Source organism: Pyxicephalus adspersus, chromosome 1 (assembly GCF_032062135.1).
Source record: "Pyxicephalus adspersus chromosome 1, UCB_Pads_2.0, whole genome shotgun sequence".
In the NCBI taxonomy this organism is placed as follows: Eukaryota; Metazoa; Chordata; class Amphibia; order Anura; family Pyxicephalidae; genus Pyxicephalus; species Pyxicephalus adspersus.
In genome coordinates, this window is record NC_092858.1 from 159,027,850 (window position 1) to 159,040,355 (window position 12,506).

Consider the following 12,506-nt stretch of genomic DNA (forward strand, 5'->3'; position numbering starts at 1 on the left):
TATATGCACTATCAAGCATATCCCACTGTCCTATTCCTGGCAGCCATGCTAAAACAGTGTTAAAAATGGAGACCATTTCCCTTTAAGCAGAGATTCCTGTTTTTCTAGTTTTGTCTGTACACCATCAGTCTTACCGTGTTTGTAAATGTAATTAGGCATAAATTCAAATATATTACCCGTGGTGGATGATGCTCAAACTGCGCATTGATTTATGAATTAAGCATGTGGGAACTTCACTGTCGCAGCATTTTAGCTGGTGATGGGGTCTCCGGGGATGGGTAAGGTATCTGTACACATTAGATGCCTGCAGTTCAACAGTTGTGATAGGGACTCTTGAATGACAGTTCTGTGAGCAGATCTGCTTTCAGATATAAAGAATAATTGCTTCTTCGGGCTGTTTGCTTCCCTATAAAGATGCACAGACTTGGGAAATATTGCTTCTTCCAAATAGAAGAAAATCATTGATATGGCCATTATCTAAGAAAAGGCCAAAATGAAAGTCTTCCTTTTTAAAACTTTTTGTAATCTTGAAATTGTGTCAAAATGTTGTCATTTTATCAGTATACATTGAGTCGTTAGAAAGGCTATATTGAGCTGGTCAACTATACAATGGACTTTACAAGTTTTTGAACTATCCTAAAGCTGTTTTTGTGCCAAAAATGCCTTCTTTTCCTTTCATAGAAGTAAAAAAAAAAAACTGAAAATAATGTGATCATACACTAATCAAATTCACAAAACCTACGTTAAAAACCCTAACAAAAGCCAAAGTAAAGTAACCAAGAATACATGCCATCCCTAAACACCATTTCGATAAAAAGTAGCCCAGTAAGTGAAATTGGATGTTTCTGCCTTAGGGAAAATTTTGCAATCAACACATAGTGATTTCCCGTAAAATCATTTTCATCATTATCATTCTATCAACCCTTTATATTTATTAAAGCTCATCCTAAATCTTATATTTTAATTAAAGCGTATAGAAAGGTTGGAGCCTCTGTTAACGTGCACTACTTCTGTTTTATAAGGCTATAAGAAAACTCTCCTGACTTCCTGTGTATTTTATGGCTTTTCAGGAGCTGTCTGCTGTAAAAACAGGTGTGGTACATCTCTGCAATATTTACATTTCTCCATGTTTTATCAATTAAAGACCCTGAAAAGGCAAAAGATTATCTGTTGGTCTGCCAGAAATGCCAGTGTTTCTCAACCAAGGTTCCTCCAGAAATTAAGGATTCCTCGAGCAATGATAAAATTGTGTATCACAGGTCAGTTTAAAGTGGACCTAAACTAAAGTTGTTACCTTACAGACAACCTTTTATGTAAGGTAAAAATTACCTACCCCCGTCTACTGCAGGCTACATCACCTGATCTCACACCTGTGCAGATCAGGTAATGAAGGCAGCAGGTAAAAGAGGGCAAAGAAGATGCCGGCACTTCTTCCAGGATGAAAGAGGGTTCTGCATCTCTTTTTGACACCAATGATCTTTTTGGCGTCAAGGGTGACATTCTTCCCAATAACCTGAAATGTAAGAGGCATTCTTTCTACTGACCACCACACTAATATACTGAGTGCTGTGGATATGCGGTGGATTTAGCATTTCATAGCAGGGAATCTCTGAACCGTAAGCTATTTCAAGGGGTCCCCATGTTATAAACACTGCCTGAAGAGTAGCGTCACTGGCAGGTATTCTTTTTCTAAACTCTCTCCAATTCTATTAAAATCGAGAATAATTGACTTATAGTCCAAGATAAAAACTAGAAGGGGTAATTATACCACTTAACCACTAAAGCAGCATATTACCCCCTCCTCATTAGATCTGTTTTTTACCTTTCTATTTTTTTTAAAGACCCTTTTAATTATTAATTAGGGGTGCCTCATTATTATTATTACTATATTAGTATAGAGCCAAAAAAATGTTCATAATAGCCTTTATTTATTGTACCCGGTTGGCCTTTTATTGAAGTCAGGAATTTTTTATTCCAGCTGGCTCTAAATCGGAACCTTTTTAGTGGTTCCTGCACCAATCTCTGCCTCTGTAGTCTTGCACACATATTTTGTTGCTTGAACGGTAAGTGCCAGGGCATTAATGCTGTTTGTCTTTACTTTGGAGATTGTTGTGCACCAATGTCCATCAGACAGGATTAAGATTTTTTTCCTCTAATTTTCTGCCTATCTGTTGGGTCTTTGATAAAACCATAAGAATAAATCTTCCAAATTGGAAACAAAAAACAAAAATGGCAGCAAAAAAAAAAAAAATTGACACCTTTCTTCTCTTTATCCAAAACTAAAAAAGGTTTTTGCTGCTTTGGCTTTAGGGAAATCAGGGTTGAATTTCCAAATTAAATTCCCGTATATAACCATAATTGTTTTGAGATAATATTGTCCTTGAATTATTGTGGCTCCTTAAATGTAGGATCCTATTCTCACGCCAAAGTGTTTTCACTGCCGATGAGTTTTGCGTAGCGTAAAAACTAAAGCACACATTCCTGGTGCTGTGTTTTCTTAGTAAACATTTGTTGAGGCACTCAGTATATTTATATCTCTGCTCTACCATTCTATTCTCCAGTCTCTCTTGGCTTTCTTCACATGTAACGTGCTCAGAACTCCCGGAGATTGGGTACTTTGAGGTTGCCTGTCATGTGCCGGTGTTTCCTTGGTGATGGGGCTGTGGGCAGTATGCGGACTCATATTAGGGATTAGCAGTAAATATTTGGAAGCCAGTTGCTGAGGCCAAGAAAATACGGAAGAGTGAATTGAAAATTCCCATCTGGGATTCTGTACAGCAGAAAATCTGACATTATATATCGCGTCTGCAATGATAAAATTTATAGGTAAGATATTGTTCTGTAAGCAATATGCAATGTCCAGAATAGTGATATCACATCTGTGAAATGTGTATATAATAGGGAGAATATGGGGGTATATGTAGTAGTTAAGGTGTGTGGGCCTTGTATACGGTATATGTAGGAGGTAAAAAACAGGGGTCAAGTGAAATATATTATATTGAGTTAGGTAATGGGGTTCTGTGAAATATAACTTATGTAGGGGGTAAAGTATGGGGAGGTATTTTGAAAAAATATAGGTAGTAAGGTATACAGGTACTTTGAAATCTAAATAATGTTGGAGAAAAGCAATTTTGCTCCGCAGATAAAGTTTACAATTGAGACAAGATGTTGGAGTTGTAAAGGCAAACATATGCAATTTAATGATGTCACTTTTGTGAAGTCCTATGTTAGCATTGTGAGATTGCAATTTTTGAGATTAATGGTGCCACTTCTTTGAGCTCATTTTGGGGTTATAGATTGGAGATTAAAAGTCTTGTGCAATACAAACTTTTTGGGAACTTTTCATTATTATGTATTATTTATTTCAGAGTAGTAATGCCTCTCTTGTCAAATATAATATGGTGGGATATAATGTATATTGGTGATTAGTGATGTGATTTCTATAGAATTTTAAGCTGGTGCTATGAGTTTAATGTGAGTCATGTTATTTTGAAGATTACTATCACAATACATTAAAGATATTACTAATGTGAAATGAGAGTAAATAAAATGAATTTGGGATAATAGATTACTATTATAATATAATGTATATTGAATACCAGTGATTGCTTCCCATGTGAGAAAATTATCCTGAAAATTACTTATAATAATATTATGACATGTATGTTTGAGTTTGATGACTTTTGTGTAAATTTTAACTTATTTTGAACATTAAGAATATTTCTGTGAAATATAACATATATAGGATATTGGTGGCATCATTGCTGTGAAATAGAACTTGTATCTGGAAAAAGTTATGGCACTTTGGTAACTCATATTATATGGTAAAAGACAGTCATACCTGCATTAATTGAGTAAAAATATATTTTGAGTCAACCCAAGCCATGCCCACTGTAAAATGCTTTACAGATTGTCCAAAATAAGCTGGGCTCTGACTATATCAGTCTGAATTTAGGGCAGGATATGACGTCAGGTGTGACTCATTGTGACTCATTGTGACTCAATGTGACAGTCACGGTCAATCTACAGTTTATACAGCTACATAAGAAAAGCCTTATTGTGTTTATAAAGGCATTTTTTTACGTATGTCCTGCAGTTTCACTGCATTGAATAACTGCATTGCACCCTGCAAGCCATGTCATCCGAGTATCTTAAAATAAACCTTAAATCTTAAAATAAAAGTTCTAAAGTATTTTATAATGCTTTATATCCTCTTTTTTTTTTTTTTTTTTTTTTTACAAATACTGCAGGATTTCTGTATATCATTTTAACACTGAATCATTTATTTATCCTGTAATTTTTTATAGTGCCATTATATCACCCCTGTATCCTATAAATCTCTCTATGATCTTTGTATGTTTTAGTAACACTGCGCCTTTATCCGTCTTATAGTATACTTGTAGTAACACTGCAACATTTCTGTTTTAATTCCATCAAATGTGAACAATAAAAATAAAGCTTTTATCTCTTTAAATCTTTTTAAAAAATAGATTTTTTAAAAAAAGTGGTGTTCCTTTTTATAAGGACTGTTACGGCCATAACAAGATGGCCACCAGCCCCTCACCAAGTTGCCATAAGTCCAAATAAACAAACATTACTGAATTGAGACTAAATGGCCCTGGACTGTTAAACAGATTTTGGTCCCCCATTAAATACAAAACCCTCACATTCCTTCTGTTCTCATATATATCTTTTGTATATATGTATGTATGACTAAAGTATTGAGTTGAAAATGAACACAAAGAATAAAAGCCACCAGTGGTGGCTCATTCTGTTGGGCAGTGCATCAGGAATCCATTGGCCTTGAATAAATTAAGTTTTGTGGTCAACTGGACCACAAAACTTGTCAACTGGGCCAAAAAGTTGTAAGATTCGCTCATCCCTGAAGCAAAGTTACTGAACCATTTTATGTTGGCTGCTGTCACAATGCTGGAAAGTTGGTCCATTGTATGGACAAACACATTAGCAGCAGTAGGAAAACGGTGTGAGGGTTGGATGGATATACGTATATGTGTATGTATATTTGTGAATGTGTGTATATGTGTATAGATAATGTATGTGTATAGGTATGTATATGTATTCACATACTGTGAATGTAATTCACCAAACATTAATGGATCACCATTCTGTTGCAGTTTTATATTACAACGATTGATTCATAGGCAGTAAATATTTGTTGGATATTACATTCAATCCTTTATAAATTTACCCCTAGTCCCTCATAGAGAATATTTTGCATTATCAGTGACCATACATTTTGAATTGTTGCAGTGTATATCTTAAAATATATGTGTATATCGTGAAAATAAGCAAGTAGGACTGCTATTAATACACAAATTGCCCAGGAATAAGATGTCATAAACATTAACATAAAGAATACCTAAACTTTTAACATATATAGAAATGTATAATATATACACATACCAATTTCAGTTTCTCTTCTCTTCATATTCTTTCCCATTACCAAAGCATTGTTGGCTTTATTACTTTGCTTTATTACTTTGCATTCCTTTTAAACAATTATGTGTTTCTGCTCTGTATGTTGCAGTTAATACTTTAATACAATACCTGATTCTCATACTAACTTCATAACATTTTGTTTTGTACCAATTTCTTCATTGTATATCATATTTGTATATCACAACAATACCCCATCACAATGTGCAGATCATAGTAATCCTATAACACATCCATAGCCCATACCTTCCATGCTATGAGAATGAAAAGAGAATAACTCAAGGGTTAATGTTACTAGAACACAATCAGATCAGATGTATGCTAGCAAAGGTAATTGACTTGATAGATTACAGCATCTCTCAGCAGACGCGTATTGATTGAGTCAGGTCCGCCAAGTCCCCCTGGCCCTAAAAGAGGCTTCTTTTTAATATCTCTGATGTCCGTGTGACAAGGCTTTGTTTAAATATACAGCAAACCTTCTCAATATTTTGGCCTCTTGCTATCAAACTGAAGATCTGTTACTTGGCGAGCTTTGTTCAGGGGACTCCAAAAACATTGGATTATATATACATTGTTTAACCATTGCCGTGCACCCTGTACAATGCCAGACATTGGGCTGGCATACATGTTTAATATTTCCATTGACGTTCCCTGATTGGTAGAACAGGAGACGGCTTCTCTAAGGGGCTGTCCACAAACCTAGAGACGGTTTAGTTCAGAGCGCATGTTCAATTTTTTAAACAGTCTTAGTTTTTTTTTAAAAATTTTTTAAATTCACATCTGACAGCTATGGCGAGGTCATGACATTTATTTAAGCAGGATATTGTGGGTAAAGGTGGACAGGGGCAAAAGAGGCACAAAAGAAGGGCTGCTGGAGCATGGGTGAGTTCTAGCACAAGGACATTAGGAATTGAATGTTGTCTCATGTACGTATATCATTAAACCGAGCCTGACGTTTGTCTCGCCGAATTGGTGGTGCATAATTTGCTGCATTCGTGCCTGTCTGTGTTGTGCATATATTTGACTTTGTACGCTGTTGTTTTTTAATAGTAAAGCTTTTTTAATGTAGTCATGCTTGTTGCAACTTTATTTGCCTCTTGCAACTTTTTCCTGTACAGTATTGTTTTTTTTTTTTTTTTTATGAAAATTATTTATTTTACAAAGGGTGGGTACCTTAAACCAGGGCTGCTTGGGTTTTAAACTTTTTTTTTTTGGTTTACCAAGAGACAACCCTGGATTCTAGCCGATGCCGGTGTAACCATTTCTTTGTTCATAATATTCTAAGTGAACAGAGGAGCAGTGTCTAGAGGAGTAGCTTTCAAACTACATCTCTGTAGGGAGCTAGGTGTGTCATGGATTCCCAGAACAAAGAAGATTCATGTGCTGAGATGTAGCAGGATATTAACTATGGCAAAGCAATGCTGCAGCTTTCAAGTGTCTACATGCACTAATGTTTTATTTATATGAACGCTAATGAAAAATCCTAGGTGCCTAGCATCATTGTGTTCGCAAAGATCCATTTACTTTGCTGTCACCCTGGTTGGTTTAAACTATTGTCCTCCCTTATATTGATCAGAAAGCACCGTTTTAGTCACTGGAAGGTGCAGAAAAGAAAACAAGCCCCATCAGGGAGGTAGATCAGAAGAAGAAAATAGCCGCTTCATTGCCCAAAGCCGTAGTGTTAATGAAAGCAGCAAGTTTGATTTCTTGACTGTGCAGTGATAAAATGCTGGATCATTGCATTGTTTGGCAGCCGGACTATAGACAAGCATTGTTTCCACAAGCATTTGCTCAGTGAGGAGGGTGAAGACCTGCAAAGGCGTAGAATAAACTCTTAAGACTGTAAAAGAATTGCTGGCATTATGTCTCTCCACGTCACGTGCGTGGCTGGATCACTTGCTATTCTTCAGCCTGAGAACTAAGGATGAAAGTCTGTATGTCACAGCCTTTTTCCACCACTGCTTTGGGAGATCTTACTTATTGATTTAGGAAAGGGGGGGGGTGAAGAAGGGTGGGGACTATCAGGCTTTTTTGGAAAAAGGTGCTGGAAAGACCATTTGGCAAGCCGGTTTATTCAACACTGGGCATTTTTTTTTTAATCTCGAAAAGATGTCAAACAGAAGAGCGGAAGTGGGAAGGTAGCACCCTAAGAGGCGATCGCTGGAAGATCAGAAAGTAATATAGGAGAGGCTTAGATCTTGTATTGTGTGTGCGCGTTCCACCCGAGACGTCTGACCTGGAAGGGCTGAGATGCCAGCATCATGCAAATGCTGCATTTCTGCAGGTCGAGGAAAGGGTGGATACGAGAGAGTGAGTTAATGGTAATGATGAGTGCAGAGAAAACACCAGCCGATTGCACCCCCTCCAAACACAACAGTTCTGAGTCAGCATCCACCGCTTCGCCTTGCTTTTTTTTTTTCCTGTGTGTGTGTCTGTGCGTGTCTGCAAGTGTGTGTCTGTCTGTCTGCATGCGTGGAGGGAAGGTAAAAGCCAAGCCTGGGAGTGAGAAACTCAGGTATGTCTCCCAGCCTCAAAAACCTGACTGATTTCAATCTTTGGAGCATCAGATGTATTCTCGCAGGAGGATGGGTCTCTGCCATGGGGGGGTGGGGGGATGTAATTATGTTAATGCCGAATCTGCGGAGGGCACAGATTTTTCATGCTAATTGTTCGTCCATAGGCTGTGTTCAAATATTGCATGTAAAATCATTTTAAGATAAGAGACGAAATGGCTTGATAACTGGATAAAGGCTACTTATTTGAGACGGCTCGTTTTGCCATTTGAGGAAACGTTAATCGCTGCAGCATTTTAGGCGACTCCAAAAAAAAAAAAAAGAAAAAAGCTTTGTATAGAATCAACTGTTCGAAAAAAAAAAAAGAAATCTTAGGCGCAACACCAGCATTTTGTTCATTGCAGGTTCATTTCTCTGTGCTGTTCCTTTTTTAAACTGATGTTGATTGAAACCATTGTTTGTACCTTTATCCTATGACTAACTATTTTTTTTACTGTATTCTCTTTTAAAACAGAAACGTCCTGGGAAGCTGAAGATTTTAAAGAATGGATTCTACTATATCCCTTTTTTTTCTTTTCTTGCTTCAGGCATCAAGACTGTACCTGGGCCATTTTGTTCAATTTTTTTAATTTTGGAAGAAACCAGGAAATCCCTTTCGGTGGAAGTGATGTTTGGCTTCTGTGACACAAGTCTGTCATATGAATATGCTGGGATTTTGGTGTACCTCTTTAATGCAAAGCCCCCTGGTGATAGAAATATGTTTTCACTTTGTTCATCATTCTCATCCTAGATCAACCGCATTTAAAACTTGTGCACCATGGCTTCCTGCTTCACCATTCTGCATCAAGGAAAGCGTTTTAAAATCATTTAAAATAAGATAGACAAAGACTATTTCATTTTTCTTGTGGAAATATATTTAAAGCAAGCTGTGTTCTAGGGCCCAAGTAAGCAACACGATATCTAATTAGGCTGCAGTGTATTGCTTGGTGTCCCTGAGGCTTATTAGAACGATGCTCAATGTGCTGTGAATGTTTTAAAGTCATCCTCTCTCTTTTAATCTAGCAATATCAGAAGTACGGCGGAATGCATTTTTTGGTAATTTACCGTTGCAATTTATTTGAAATGTTTTATTTCTTGCAAATGTTCACCAACGCAAAACGAACGAACCCTCCTGCGATTTCGAAGGACGAAAGCAGCGGAATAATCTCGGACTTTTCCTAGTCCCTGAGACCCTAACTTGTGAGGATTTTTTAGTATTGATCACAAGTTTGGCTCTTGGGACCTAGGCGGAGGGGAACCAGCAGCTCTGGACTGTATTGCTTGTGTACCTGTGATATTGAAATCATCACTCCTGTAACTCAAAGCTGCAACAGTTTTTATTCCTTTTCTATAGGAAAAGGGGATGGGTGGGGGGTAAGGACATTTACCTGCGTTTGTTGTTTTTGTAAAAACTGACTTTGAGATTACAGAAAATGAATGCTATTTATAACTTTATTTATTGTATAATTTGTCTTTTTTTTTTAAATAAATGTACTGCATATTTACTATGACACATTGTATTGAAATCATACTTTGGAAATACCATTAAAATTTTTATATTTCGTTGTTGCTCTTTATTTACTTATTAGTAGGATAACATTGATTGCAATATGCTAGGGAAACACACTTGAACATATACTGGTAGACAGACACACACTTACACCCACACACATGTATGCATGTCTGAGTGTGGGTATGTATATGCACATACGTAAAATATATTTCATTATAAATTATATATGTGCATTCTGTAAGTATAGGGTATATAAAATAAAAACCTACAAAATATAAATTTCAGTATTAGTGTGGTGCTTTTTGTAAGACTACAAAAGATTTTGAAACTGAAAGTGACTGCCTTATAAGTGTATGCTTCAAATAATATAATAATATATGGCAATATAGTATATATAGTTTAAATAAAATGTAAGTATAAATAGCATATATTGGATATAAATAGCATATAATAGTATATTACCAATTCAAGTTGGTTACCTGTAGATAATAGTTTTTTTGCTACCGTACACAAGACAGCATTAATGAATACAGCTAACTCTATTTAAGGGATTTAAATACCATCTAATGAATCTTATAAAGCCATATAGCTTTTTTATAGATGAGATTAATTCTTGTTAAGTGCTTTATGTATGCTGCTTTTATTAATAAAGATTGGACAATTTTTATATATCATGAATTTATTGAAATAGTATATTGTGAATGATCTGTTTGAACAGTAGTAATTGCTTTTGTGATTATCCTTTCTTACGTTTTTCTAATCCTGATATCAAGTACAGTATTTTCAAAAATGCAGGTAGTATGTGTATGTATTTTATATATAAAAATGCTATATTTTTTTTTCAGTCTATCTTCTGTATTTATACATCCAATATTTTTATCCTTTCCAAAATATGTGATTGTAGGTAATCATATCATGGTAGCGCTATAAACCCTCAGCTGTAGAATGTCAGGGGAGGAGGGGGGAGGGCGAGGAAGGGAATCATGTGCGGTGCATACAAAAAAGGAGGGATGTTAACAATTCGATGAATTCCTGGCGGGTAGACCAGACTGAGCCAGACGCATATATTAACTGCTGTCTGCTGCTGATGTGAGCTTGCTCAATGTGCTGGAAATGAAGGATCACCTAGGTTTTGACACCAGCTTATTTGTACATTTTAATTTTTAAAAGGCAAAAATCATTGCTATGAAAACGATAACACCTAAACAACTTCTGATCTGTAAATTTAGCATTTTTCGTTGGGTTGCGTTTTATAGCATGATCATTTCTACCGAGCAGAGTAATTTTGATTTTTTTTCCCTGTGTAATATAGAACAATTTTAACTTTATTTTATATCTATATATCTAGTATATATTTCATTTTTTCCTTCTACTACTTGCTACTAATAAATGTCTTTTTTTGCCCCTTAATAGTTAAATATTGTACTGGGGTAGGTTATTATCATACCATGATAGAAATATTGCCTTCATTGCAGTATGACCCCAGAAAATAGAAGGCTGGGTTTGTACACAAACAAATAAAAATAAATAAAAAAAAGTCACAGGTTAAAAACTACAGGTTTTAACCTTGTATCTTTGAAAATGCCGTAAATTGAAGCATTGTCTATGATTGCAGCGTCTTGTCTGTATGTTTCTTTTATGTGTCTCAACAAGCTATTCATCATCATTATAGGATGTAGCTATGATTTTTTTTTTAAATGTTTGGTAAATGTTTGGATAATTTTTAATGAATAATAAAGCAAAATAGTAATACTGTTTTTGTGTTAAAAAGGTGTTAAATTACTGTAACACATACCACTATAGACAAGGATATCCAGAGACATAAATATACTTTTATACTTTTTTTTATTACTTTTATGATTTGGTTGTTAAGTAAGTCAAAGACACTTACAGAAGAGTCCCTTTCAAGTTATACTGTTCTTAATTTACTACATACCTTAAATTGTGCAAATTTTAGAAAGAAGATAAGGTGATCAATGCAATAGGAATACATGATTATATACTGAACCAATTTGTATATTGCCACTAAAACAAGAAAATATTATACCCAACCAAAGCTCATGCAGTTTATTGAACTTAAGCACCTTGTTCCTGTTGTAGCTCAAATAAGCGGGAGCATAATGGTAATGGTTTATTTTTTATCCTATTATTGGATTTGTTTTAATGTCTTGTTAATTTTGTAAATAATTCAGGCTAATAAAGGATCTAATAAATTAAAAGAAAAAATAAATGTTGGCTTCTCATGTGTCATTTCAGTTCACTTGCATTATCATTCTATTCAGAAAAGAAGCAATTATAATAAAATAAACACAATTATGATGCTCAGAGCATGATACATTTTATGATCATTCAGATCTGAGAGCTAACAGTTCTGTTATGTCACTGAACAATAGGCCTGTGTAGTTCAGGAACTTTGTATTCAATTTATACCATAATACATAGAATTTCAATTATTATCATTTTTCACAATAAAATACATATTAAGCTGAGCACTCAATATCCATGATCTACTATACTATTTGCATGCATAAATGTGTGTTTGGAAGTGTTAACTAGCTGTGCAACTAACCTTATTTTTATTTCCTGTATTTAAAGAATATTGATACGGGATTGTCCAGAATAAATTGATTCGTAACGGTTCCTGTCCAATCTTAGATCCCTACCTACTACAGGCAATTTGGGAGGATGATTATTAACCTACCTTTATGGATTGAATTATTTTGGAGTATGGGAAACACTCATGCAAATGTAAGAATTAAAGATATAAATTCTATGCAGTTGAAATCCCACATGGCGTTTGACCCAAGGACCCAGAGCTGCTCTTTTTCTGTGCACCATTCCTTCAATGTGCAGTTCCTTTTCCCAACCATTTCTCTATTCTGTAATAATATGTTTGGGGAAAAAAGGGTAATTGAGTATTTATATGAATTCACACCTGATAAATATTACTTTATAGAAACCAGGGGAGATTGAATGTTAAAATG

At 35.3% G+C, this 12,506-nt stretch overlaps 1 long non-coding RNA gene across 3 annotated transcripts in view; it reads left to right on the plus strand.

The window, feature by feature from the left end:
• Window positions 1–12,011, plus strand: part of LOC140344892 (uncharacterized) — a 266,326-nt gene extending 254,315 nt beyond the window's left edge. For all 3 annotated transcript variants that reach the window (XR_011923700.1, XR_011923695.1, XR_011923699.1), the window contains one exon: window positions 8,485–12,011. This is a non-coding gene — a long non-coding RNA (uncharacterized lncRNA). The remainder of the gene's footprint in view (window positions 1–8,484) is intronic.
• Window positions 12,012–12,506: the final 495 nt, after the last annotated feature.